This window comes from Aethalodelphis obliquidens, unplaced genomic scaffold (genome assembly GCF_003676395.1).
Source record: "Aethalodelphis obliquidens isolate GAN/ISIS:26980383/991018 unplaced genomic scaffold, ASM367639v1 scaffold26, whole genome shotgun sequence".
NCBI classification, from domain to species: Eukaryota; Metazoa; Chordata; class Mammalia; order Artiodactyla; family Delphinidae; genus Aethalodelphis; species Aethalodelphis obliquidens.
In genome coordinates this window covers 2898432-2907743 of record NW_020837970.1, presented here as the reverse complement: position 1 = coordinate 2907743, position 9312 = coordinate 2898432, and the positions used below count along the sequence as shown (strand labels likewise).

Below are 9312 nucleotides of genomic sequence, written 5' to 3'. Positions count from 1 at the left end.
TTTTATAATCTGAACTAGACTGTACGAGTAGACTGTACGACCCCGTTTGTCATTTCCTTCCAGAAATATATTTTTTTCCTGCCAGAATTCTACTACTCTCCCCCCGCCCTCGCTTCCCCCGGTCATTTTCAAGAATCCCAGAGCTTTTTCTCACTCCAGGAGGGCCATGTCCAGGCTCCCTGAGTGAGGAGCTGTTGGGGCGGGATGGACAGTGGCAGAGCCGGATGCCCAGCGCGGATCCGGTCCCTGGGGAGCCGGACCAAGGGGGCACTGTGAGCTGGAGCGCCCCCGGGCCTCAGGAACCGCGGGCAGGGCTGACTTTGCAGCCGCTCAGCACCTCTGGCTACAAGGTGGACACACCGACCTGATGCCCTGGAAAACACCTTTAGAAAATGGCTTTTAGGGGAGCAGATTTGGCGAGAGACACCAAACTACCTTGCAGTGCCCGATCCCGTGGCAGTTTGTAAGTGTCACCACTGTGTCTCAGAACGAAAACAACCCCCTAAGGTTTCGCGCCTTCCGGGAAGCGGCAGTGGAGACCCAACTTGGATTAAAAAGAGGCGAATGGGGCCTTTGCGTGGCAGGTGCGGCGGGGCTGGGGGCGGCGCGCGGGGAGGGCGCCCGCAAAGCGCTCTCGCAGAGTTGGGCGGAGGTGCTCGCCGAGGTGACAGGAGGAAGCGGGAGGTGGAGGGTGGAGAGGAGGTCCCGCCCCCACCTCGCTCTCCTTTACGGGAAGTGATGTGGGGCCCGACGGAAAATACCCGCCGAGGACCCAAAAAAGGCCGTCAGCGGGTGGACGCGGCGCGCGCAGAAAGAGCGGCGTGGGGACCGCGGGCGAAACAGGTGAGGCGGCTGGCGCGGGCGGGGGAGGCGCGCTTAGGCCCGCGGCTCCTGGAGGCTCCAGTCACCCCGCGGGGCTGAGCGACGGAGAGGGCGAGCGCAGGGTCTGGCCCTGGGGCGGGGGGTGGAGCTGCAGCTCCTTCTCTCCCCGCCTGTGGGCGGCTGAGCCCACCAGAAAAGCTGCTTTGCTTCTCCCGGGCCCTCAGCACAGACCCCACGATGACAGTGACGGGGGTGAGGGTCAGCTTGGGCGAGGTGCTGATTAGGTGGAGTCCCAGGTTGGGACGGGGCTGAGGTCACCTCCGGGCGGCATCCAGGTGCGAGGCTCCCCATCTCGGGGTGGGAGGAAGGAAACTTCTCTGGCAGGAGAGGAGGAAGGTTCCAGACCTCCTGCACGCCCTCCTCTCCGCCCCCCAGCCCCCCGCCGTTCTTTCCTCCCTCCCTTTGTTGTCGGTTGAATGATTTAACATCTTGACACCTTTGCTGGTGAGGGTCTGGACGGGCAAACTGCACGGGTGGGAGAGGGTTCTCTCTTTCCCTGCCAATCAGACAGAAAACCCTACCAGGCAGCCAGGCTCTCGGGTCTTGACTGGTGGTAGGGCTGGTGTGATGACTCGTTTGCTAACTATTGCCAAAGCTTTTGTCTCTGTCCCAGTAGATCACCGATTAAGCAAAGTCAGGCCTGAAGTGAAGGAAAGCTTGTGAGCCCTTGACTTCACCTTCCCAGCATTTCGGCTCCTGCGGGCCACATGACTTCCTGCCAGGGGGTCCTCTTTCTTACCTCTATGGGCTAACAGCTATTTTTCCTACTGGATGGATTATCACTTTTGGCTCAGCTCATCATTCAGATGTTGAGAAGGGGAGGAGTGTTATGCTGTATAAATTTTCTATAATTATTGGTGATATAACTTGTTGGTGCTTCACTGTTCTTGTTCCATTTATTTATTTATCTTAAACTTCTTAGAAACTTGCTTTAGGGGGGAAACACAGTCTGGAAAACAGAATTTCTGCAGATGGTTACAAATGAAGAAAGGTTAATGTAGTGCTGGAAAGACTTGACTGACCATCATTCTTTTCTATATTTTATGTTAGTTTTTCATTCCTACTTTCTTCCTTTCCTTTATTCTTTCTTCCTTACTCCCTCACTTCCTTAATTTCCATGGCCTGCCTTGATTTTTAACTTTGATGAAGTACAATTAATTTATTTTTTCTTCTGTTGCTCTGCTTTTGGTGTCAAATCTAAAAAAGCATTGCTAAATCCAAAGCCATGAAGATTTATGCCTATGTTTTCTTCTAAGAGCTGTATAGTTCTAGCTCTTACATTTCCATCTTTGACTCACTTTAAGTTAATTTTTGTATATGGTGTGTGGTAGGGGGTCTAACTTAATTTTTTTGCATATGGACATCCAGTTCTCCCAGCACCATTTGTTGAAAAGATTATTTTTTCCCCTCTCAATGCTGTTGGTGCCTGTGTTGAAAATAAATTGACTGTAAATGTGAGGGTTTATTTCTAGACTCTCGGTTCTACTCCACTGATCTGTATGTCTATCCTTATGCTAGTATCATACTCGCCTCTTTATTAGCTGTGTACATGGTGAGTTTTGAGATCGGGAAGTGTGAGTCCTCCCACTTTGCTTTTCTTTTTTGAGACTGTTCTGGCTATTCTGGGTTCCCTGAATTTCCATATGAAATTTAAGATCAGCTTCTCAATTTCTGTTGCCTTGGTTTTAAAAGAGATCTAAGGGTCTTGAAGTGGGCAACAGTCTCTAGGAACCAGACTCTTGATTTTCCTCTTCCAAACCCGCTTTCGCTTAGTCTCACCTGTCTCCGTTAATGGCAACTTCACTCTTCCAGGTGCTCAGGCTAAACACCCCAGGGTCACCCCTGATTCTTTTCTTTCTCTCACACTCCACATCTAGTCCCTCAGCAGATCTCATTGGTTCTATTTTGAGTCTATACCTAGGATAGGAAATTTCCACAGTTTCCCCAGCTTCCACCAAGTTCCTTTCACTTCTGTCGCCTGGATTACTCAAAAGCCTCCTACAGGGCCACTCTGCTTCCACCCTCACCACTCTACAGTCTGTTCTCAACGCAGCAGCCAGAGTCAATTATGTCTCTCACTCCGGTGCTCAAAGCTCTCCAGTGGCTTTTTATCTCAGAAGGAAACCAAAGTCCTTACTGTGGCCTGCAGTCCCCTTACATGGTGTGGGGGGCTTCATCTTCTATCACTCCCCTCTTTTCACACTCTGCTTCAGCCACGCCTCAGGACCTTTGTATTTGCTGTTTCCTCTGCCTGGAATGTTCTTCCTTCAGATGTCTGCACAGCTTACTCACTCATTTCTTTCAAGTCAAAAGTCATTTCTTTAGAGATGCCTTCTTGTACCATCCCATCTAAAATAGCATCCCTCACCCCCCACCCCCGCCCTGTCCCATCATTTTCTTCCCCTTTCCCTTGCCTTATTTTTCTTTAGAGTATTTATAGCACTTACTGTCATCACACACACACACACACACACACACACACACACACACATACGTTGTACACAACATCTATCTCCCATTGGTGGAATACAAGCTCCATGAAGGTCAGGAATTTGTCTTGTTCACTATGGTGGGCAAAGCACCTAGAATGGTTTCTGGCACATATTAAGCCCTAAAAAATCATGTTGAGTGAATGAAAAGGGAATGAGAGGCTGAGAAATGGGGATCACTCTGCTATTTCTTTCTCACTCTTCTTCCCACTTTATCCGAGAAGCAATGTCCATAGCTATACCACAACTCCTAAATCTCTCCTCTTCTATTCTCTCCTCAAGATAATGGCCTTACCCTCCTTGGAAAGGGAAAGCTCAAACAAGCAGAAAGGTGAGGACTTTGGGTCCTTCCCACCGTGGCAGTGGGGAGCCCTCTTCTCTGGGTGGGGGCATTCAGCATCTGTCTCCAGTGATTCGGTCTCTTGTGCTGATCTAGGGAGAGAGTGAAATCCCTTGGAAATTTGAGAAAATGGAATTTCATTTCCTAATGAATATTTTGCAGTACAGTGAATTTAATCTTTTTCTGACTTCTAACTGAAATTGCCAGTTCTGAGACTCATTTTGGCCTTTAATGACGTGACGACTTTAGACTGTCAGCTGATTATGTTTACGTGGCCTTAGACAAAAAAAGAAGTGTTCAATAAACTCTTGCTGAATGTACCCATAAGTTAATGAATAAACTTGGATTTGTTTTCCTCATTAGAAACCTCTAGTCCATATATTTAATTTTTCTTAGTGTATAGATATAAGTATCTGGTCTCAGTCCACCTCATCCTGCTGCTCCTGATAGAGCAATATTGGCAACAGTTGAGAGGGGTTTCCTGCGGACCTCTCTCAGTGAGAATTGAATTAACTGGCCCAGACAGCACAGTAATCAATCTTCTGTGTTATTTTGAAAACTGAACTAGCCTTCCATCGTTATTTAAACTTATCTTGGAATGTGCCCTGTTTATATCTTCACTACCAACTATGAAAAAGGATTATTTTTACGTACATGGAATATATATATATAAATATTTTTTTCTCTCTAATAAATTATGATAGGCTTGATACCACCTGAAAAACCAGACAGGGCTCACATGTTTAAAGTGTGAGTCCGTAATTAACTGGATGGGTGGGAGAATCCCTCTCACAATGTATATGTATATCAAATCACCATGATATACACTTTAAACATCTTACAATTTTATATGTCAATTATGCCTCAATAAAGCTGGCTCACAATAATAAAAAAAAAAAAAATGTGATGCCCTAGGCAGCAAGATGGCCTTGCCATTGTTAGAACAAGATTGCCTTCTGAAGAGAGGAATTTTTCCCTTTCACTGCCTTCGCTTTTTATACTGTGTGCAGGTTTTGCTTGGATCATATTTATTCCTCTGCCTCTTGGTCAGGAAGTTCCAGTTTATGGTCTGGTTTCCCTTAAGCCGATTATCTTGGGAGCAGACGTGAGCACTGAGTTGGAGGAAGAGATAAAGGGCTTGTAATTAACTTTATGTCCAGAGGGTGAGAGGTGTGGAGCTGTGAGCATCCAGCTGGTTTTGGCCTCCTGTCTGGTTGTGCAGTACACCACATTGTTTTTCTTGTATGATTGAGGTCTACTAACACTCATACTTCACTCACTGTTAAAGAAAACTTGATGCCTCACTTACTCAAAAGAAATGTTGAAAGTTATTCTTCCTTGCCTGTTTTTGTTTTGTTTTTTGCCTCCGTGTATGTTACCCATGAGAAGGCCTCCCATTTGGTGCCTCGGCCACACTTGGCACCACCCACAAATATGTAATCAGACTTTTGAGTCTTGAAATTGAACTTTTAACGTGGGGTCAGAGGTAGGGTGCCAGATTTAGCAAATTGGAAAAAAAAAAAGAAATTTGCATTTTGGATGACCAACAACTAATATTTTACTATAAGTATGTCCCATATAATATTTGGGATGTACTTATGCTAAAAAAATTAGTTGTTTTTATGAAAGGCAAAATCAACTGGTGTTTTGAATCTAATCTGGTAACCCTGGTTTGGTAAACCTAGGTTTATGCCCAGGGAATGCATTGAGCATGATAATGTCCAAAGAACGCCTGAGCTATGGCTCACTTTGGTGATTGCACATGTGTCCGTCTTCAGGAAGGAGGGGGCTTGTAAACTCAAGGAGTATTAGAACTAGAAGGAAGTAGAAGATTATCTTACTCTAGTGTTTGGTAGTTAAGGAAATTTTTATCCAGAGATGTTAAGTCATTTTCTAAGGTCACACAGTTAGTAGCAGAGCCAGAACCGGAACTCTGGGTCCAGTGGTTGGTCTGCTACATAATGTCTTCCCTTAAGAGATCATGTGTAAGTTGCTTATGTTTTCGTGCTGACCTTTAATCACTTCTTTTGCCACCCTCCCATGATCGCTCCATTCTCCTGCTGTCCTTTCAGTCCCTAGATCCGTTATGTGGCAGGCAAAGCCATCCTCATGGATACCCTTGTCTTTTCTCTGAGAACCATAGGACTGTTTAGAGCCACCACAGGTTGTATTTCTGTGGTGATGCCAGAAAGCCAGAAAGCCTGTCTTTCCATGTGTTTTTATTCCTTTTAAGGTCTGGTTAATATTTTTGTTCCTTGGAGTGTTCATTGTAAGATGCTTTGATTTAGGAGGACTTGCTGAGAACAATTCCACAGCCACCAAGTACTGTCTCACTGTAAGTCACTTGCTTTGTGTGGCCTATTCCTTTGATACTCCGTATCCTTTTGTATTTTGGTAGAATAAATATGGAAGCTACATGGTAAGGACCAATGCAGTAGATAGGTATATGTGACTTCCTATTTAGAGATGTGTCCTTTTAAAACACTGGGTTATTTTCTTACTGTTTAAAAGTTATTTGTACTTATTTGAGAAAGCAGTCTTGAAAACGAATATGCTTCCTCTGACTCTCATGAGAATACCATGTTTCAGAGCCACTAATCCTGTTTTTTCATAGCTTTGTTGATTAATTCATATAAAACCTTACCAGCTGCCAGGTCAAAGCATAACAATAAAATCGGTTGCCAAGAGACTGAAAAATCTGTTCGTTCTTAACTAACTGCTGCTCATCTATCTTGCTCTGATCCCACCTCATGGGCAGCTGGTCAAGTCTTAGCTGAGTATGGCTGGTTACTTATCTCCTGTATATGTGTATCATTGGCAACAAAGACAGGGTCTCAGTCAGCTAATAAAACTTATGGTAAGGTATTGTTTAAATTCTTGCTGTACTAGCCCTAATACGGGAAGGAAGGAATGAGACATACACCTGAGAATTTTAAAATATAATCCATGGTTGTGGTCGGGATTTCTTTGTTTCCTGCAGTGTGTGAATCATTTTCATAATGAATCTCACCACTGCAAGGGAGCAACCCCAGGCATGAGTAAAAAGGTCTAGCAGCCCTTGAAAAGATAAGGTATCGTCCTTCTAGTCAGATACTGGAGACCACATGTGGCCAAACAAGCTGCTGGCTGTTCCAGGCTGGGCTTCCTTCATCAGAGACAAGGTCAGTTCTCCATTGCCCCCACTCTGCTTAGGCACAGAGGGCCGTGAAGTGGGTTGTGGTACTTCTTCAGGGAGTGACTCATCCCTGTGTTCCACAGCTCCTGCTGGAATGTGGAGGAACCAACACAGGCAGGAATTAGTGGATTGGTTTTTAGCTTCTAACACTGCCAATAATTAACTAAGTGATATTACACCAGCGTTCTCAATTGGGCTGGTTCCGACTCGCTCCTCCCGCAGAGGGCACTGGGCAATGTCTAGAGACACGTCTGGTTGTCACACCTGGGGAGCTATTGCTGGCATTTAGAGACCAGGGGCGCCTCTAAACATCCCACAATGCACAGGACAGCCCCTCATGGCAAAGGGTCAGTCCTGCCCACCATGTCAGTAGGGCCAAGGCTGAGAAACCCTGCGTTAGACACATCGTTGAACCTCTCTGGTGTGCAGTTTTTCCTGAGTTCCACATTCTCTCCATCATGTAAAGTAACTAAGCCTAACTCCACCACTCTTGCCTTTCTAACCTCTCCCTCACCCCAATTCTAAGTCATTAAATGTGAAGTAGGACCCAGGCATCTATATGTGTACATAGTTTTTAATCCCCACCAGGGATGCTGGTGGGCAGTTGGGACTGAGAACCCTGCCCTCAGGGATCATGGAGTGAGGTCCTCACCAAGGTGCCAGGTGGACCATTTGAGGGGAGTGGATGGTGTGGGGAGAGCCTGCCAGTAGGAAGTGAGAGCCGGGTGGCAGGGCCTGGCTGCCGTGTGACTCAGCGCAGGTGGAAGGCTGCCAGAAGGGCCGCAGGGAGTGCTGTGACTGAAGGCTTGGTTCCTGAATTCCTCAGAGATGGGGCCCTCAGCCCCTCGGCCTGACGAGCTCTCAGCTTCCTGGGAGTGTCTGCTCCACAGATTCCCAGCTGGCCACCGTACCCTTGTGCCAGAGGTGCCACAGACCTCAGAGTTTCCCAAGGAAATAGTAGGACTGGCCAGTTTCTTCATTAACACCCCATTTCCTGCTTAGCTAGAGCCTCTCTGAGAGATTAAAAGTCAACAGCAAAAACCCCAACCCTGAGTCAGCAGCCCATTTTGCCACCCAGATAAGGTGGCAACAACCTCACTTGTGACACTTACGGCATCGTGTAATTTAAGGGCTGGTAGGCACCTTAGAAACAAGGGGGCCCAGCCTCCCCTCCACCTCAGAGGTTCAGAGCGGTCCCCAAGGTCACATGACAAATTGATGGCAGAGACGGTTCTAGAAGACAAGTCTGCTGGTTCTTTCTATGCCCCTGTGCAAATGTTTCTTAATTGTAACCAGCAGTGTCTCTTCCTTGAACTCTTCTGAAATATCACAGGAATTGAAGCAAGTATATTAATGATTTTCCCCTATGTTAAAGCAGTCCAGAAATATCTGTCTGTTATGGCTGTGTGCCAGCTGCCAGTTAAAGGCCACCATCATTTTTTTGTCTGTACTATTGCTTTTCTTCTTCTTCTTTTTTTTTTTTTTTTGGCCACACCACGCCGCATGTAGGATCTTAGTTCTCCGGCCTGGGGTCAAACCTGCACCCCCTGCTGTGGAAGCGTGGAGTCTTAACCACTGGACCACCAGGGAAGTCCCTGCTGCTTTTCTGGTCCCGTTCTGTGCCACCCATAACCCATTCCTCACACAAAGCCAGTCATCTTTAAAAAATGTAAATCAGATCATATCCTTCTTCTGTTTAAAATTCCTCAGTCGGGGCTTCCCTGGTGGCGCAGTGGTTGAGAGTCCGCCTGCCGATGCAGGGAACACGGGTTCGTGGCCCGGTCCAGGAAGATCCCACGTGCCGCGGAGCCCGTGAGCCATGGCCGCTGAGCCTGTGCGTCCGGAGCCCGTGCTCCGCAACGGGAGAGACCACAACAGTGAGAGGCCCGCGTACCACAAAAAAAAAAAAAATTCCTCAGTCACTTCCCATTGCAGTTGGTGTAAAATCCAAATGTTCTAACTGGTCTGGAAGTCTCCGTGATCTGAGCCCTGTTGACCTCCTTGACCTCAGTTCACCCCTGTGCCTCCATCTTTCAGCCTTATCTACTTCCTTTCTGTTCCTTAAAAATGCCAAGTTCTTTCCTTCGTCAGAGCCTTTATACTTGCCTATAATTCTTTTCTCTAGATCCTCACCTGGCTGGTCCCTTGCAGCAGAGTAATCCCTGATCACTCTGTTGAAAGTAGTCTCTAGTCAGTCTCTACCCTATTGTTACACTATTGTCTTCACAGGACTTAGTACTCTTTGAAATTATTTTATCTCTATCTTCACTTATTACTGTCTGTGTCTTCCTACTGAATTGTTCTGTCTATGAGAGCAGGGACTTTTTCTGTTTTGTGAACTCTATGCTTAGCACCTAGAATAATGCCTGGCACATGGTAGATGCTAAGGTAATAAATGAATGATAGAGTAACTAGGGAGTTGGTGT

At 46.6% G+C, this 9312-nt stretch overlaps 1 protein-coding gene across 1 annotated transcript in view; it reads left to right on the top strand.

The window, feature by feature from the left end:
• Positions 1–719: 719 nt before the first annotated feature.
• RAB27A (RAB27A, member RAS oncogene family) overlaps positions 720–9312 on the top strand; it is a 74185-nt gene continuing 65592 nt past the window's right edge. The window contains exon 1 of the mRNA XM_027123070.1: positions 720–843. The gene's annotated coding sequence lies outside the window, so the exon portion shown is untranslated. The remainder of the gene's footprint in view (positions 844–9312) is intronic.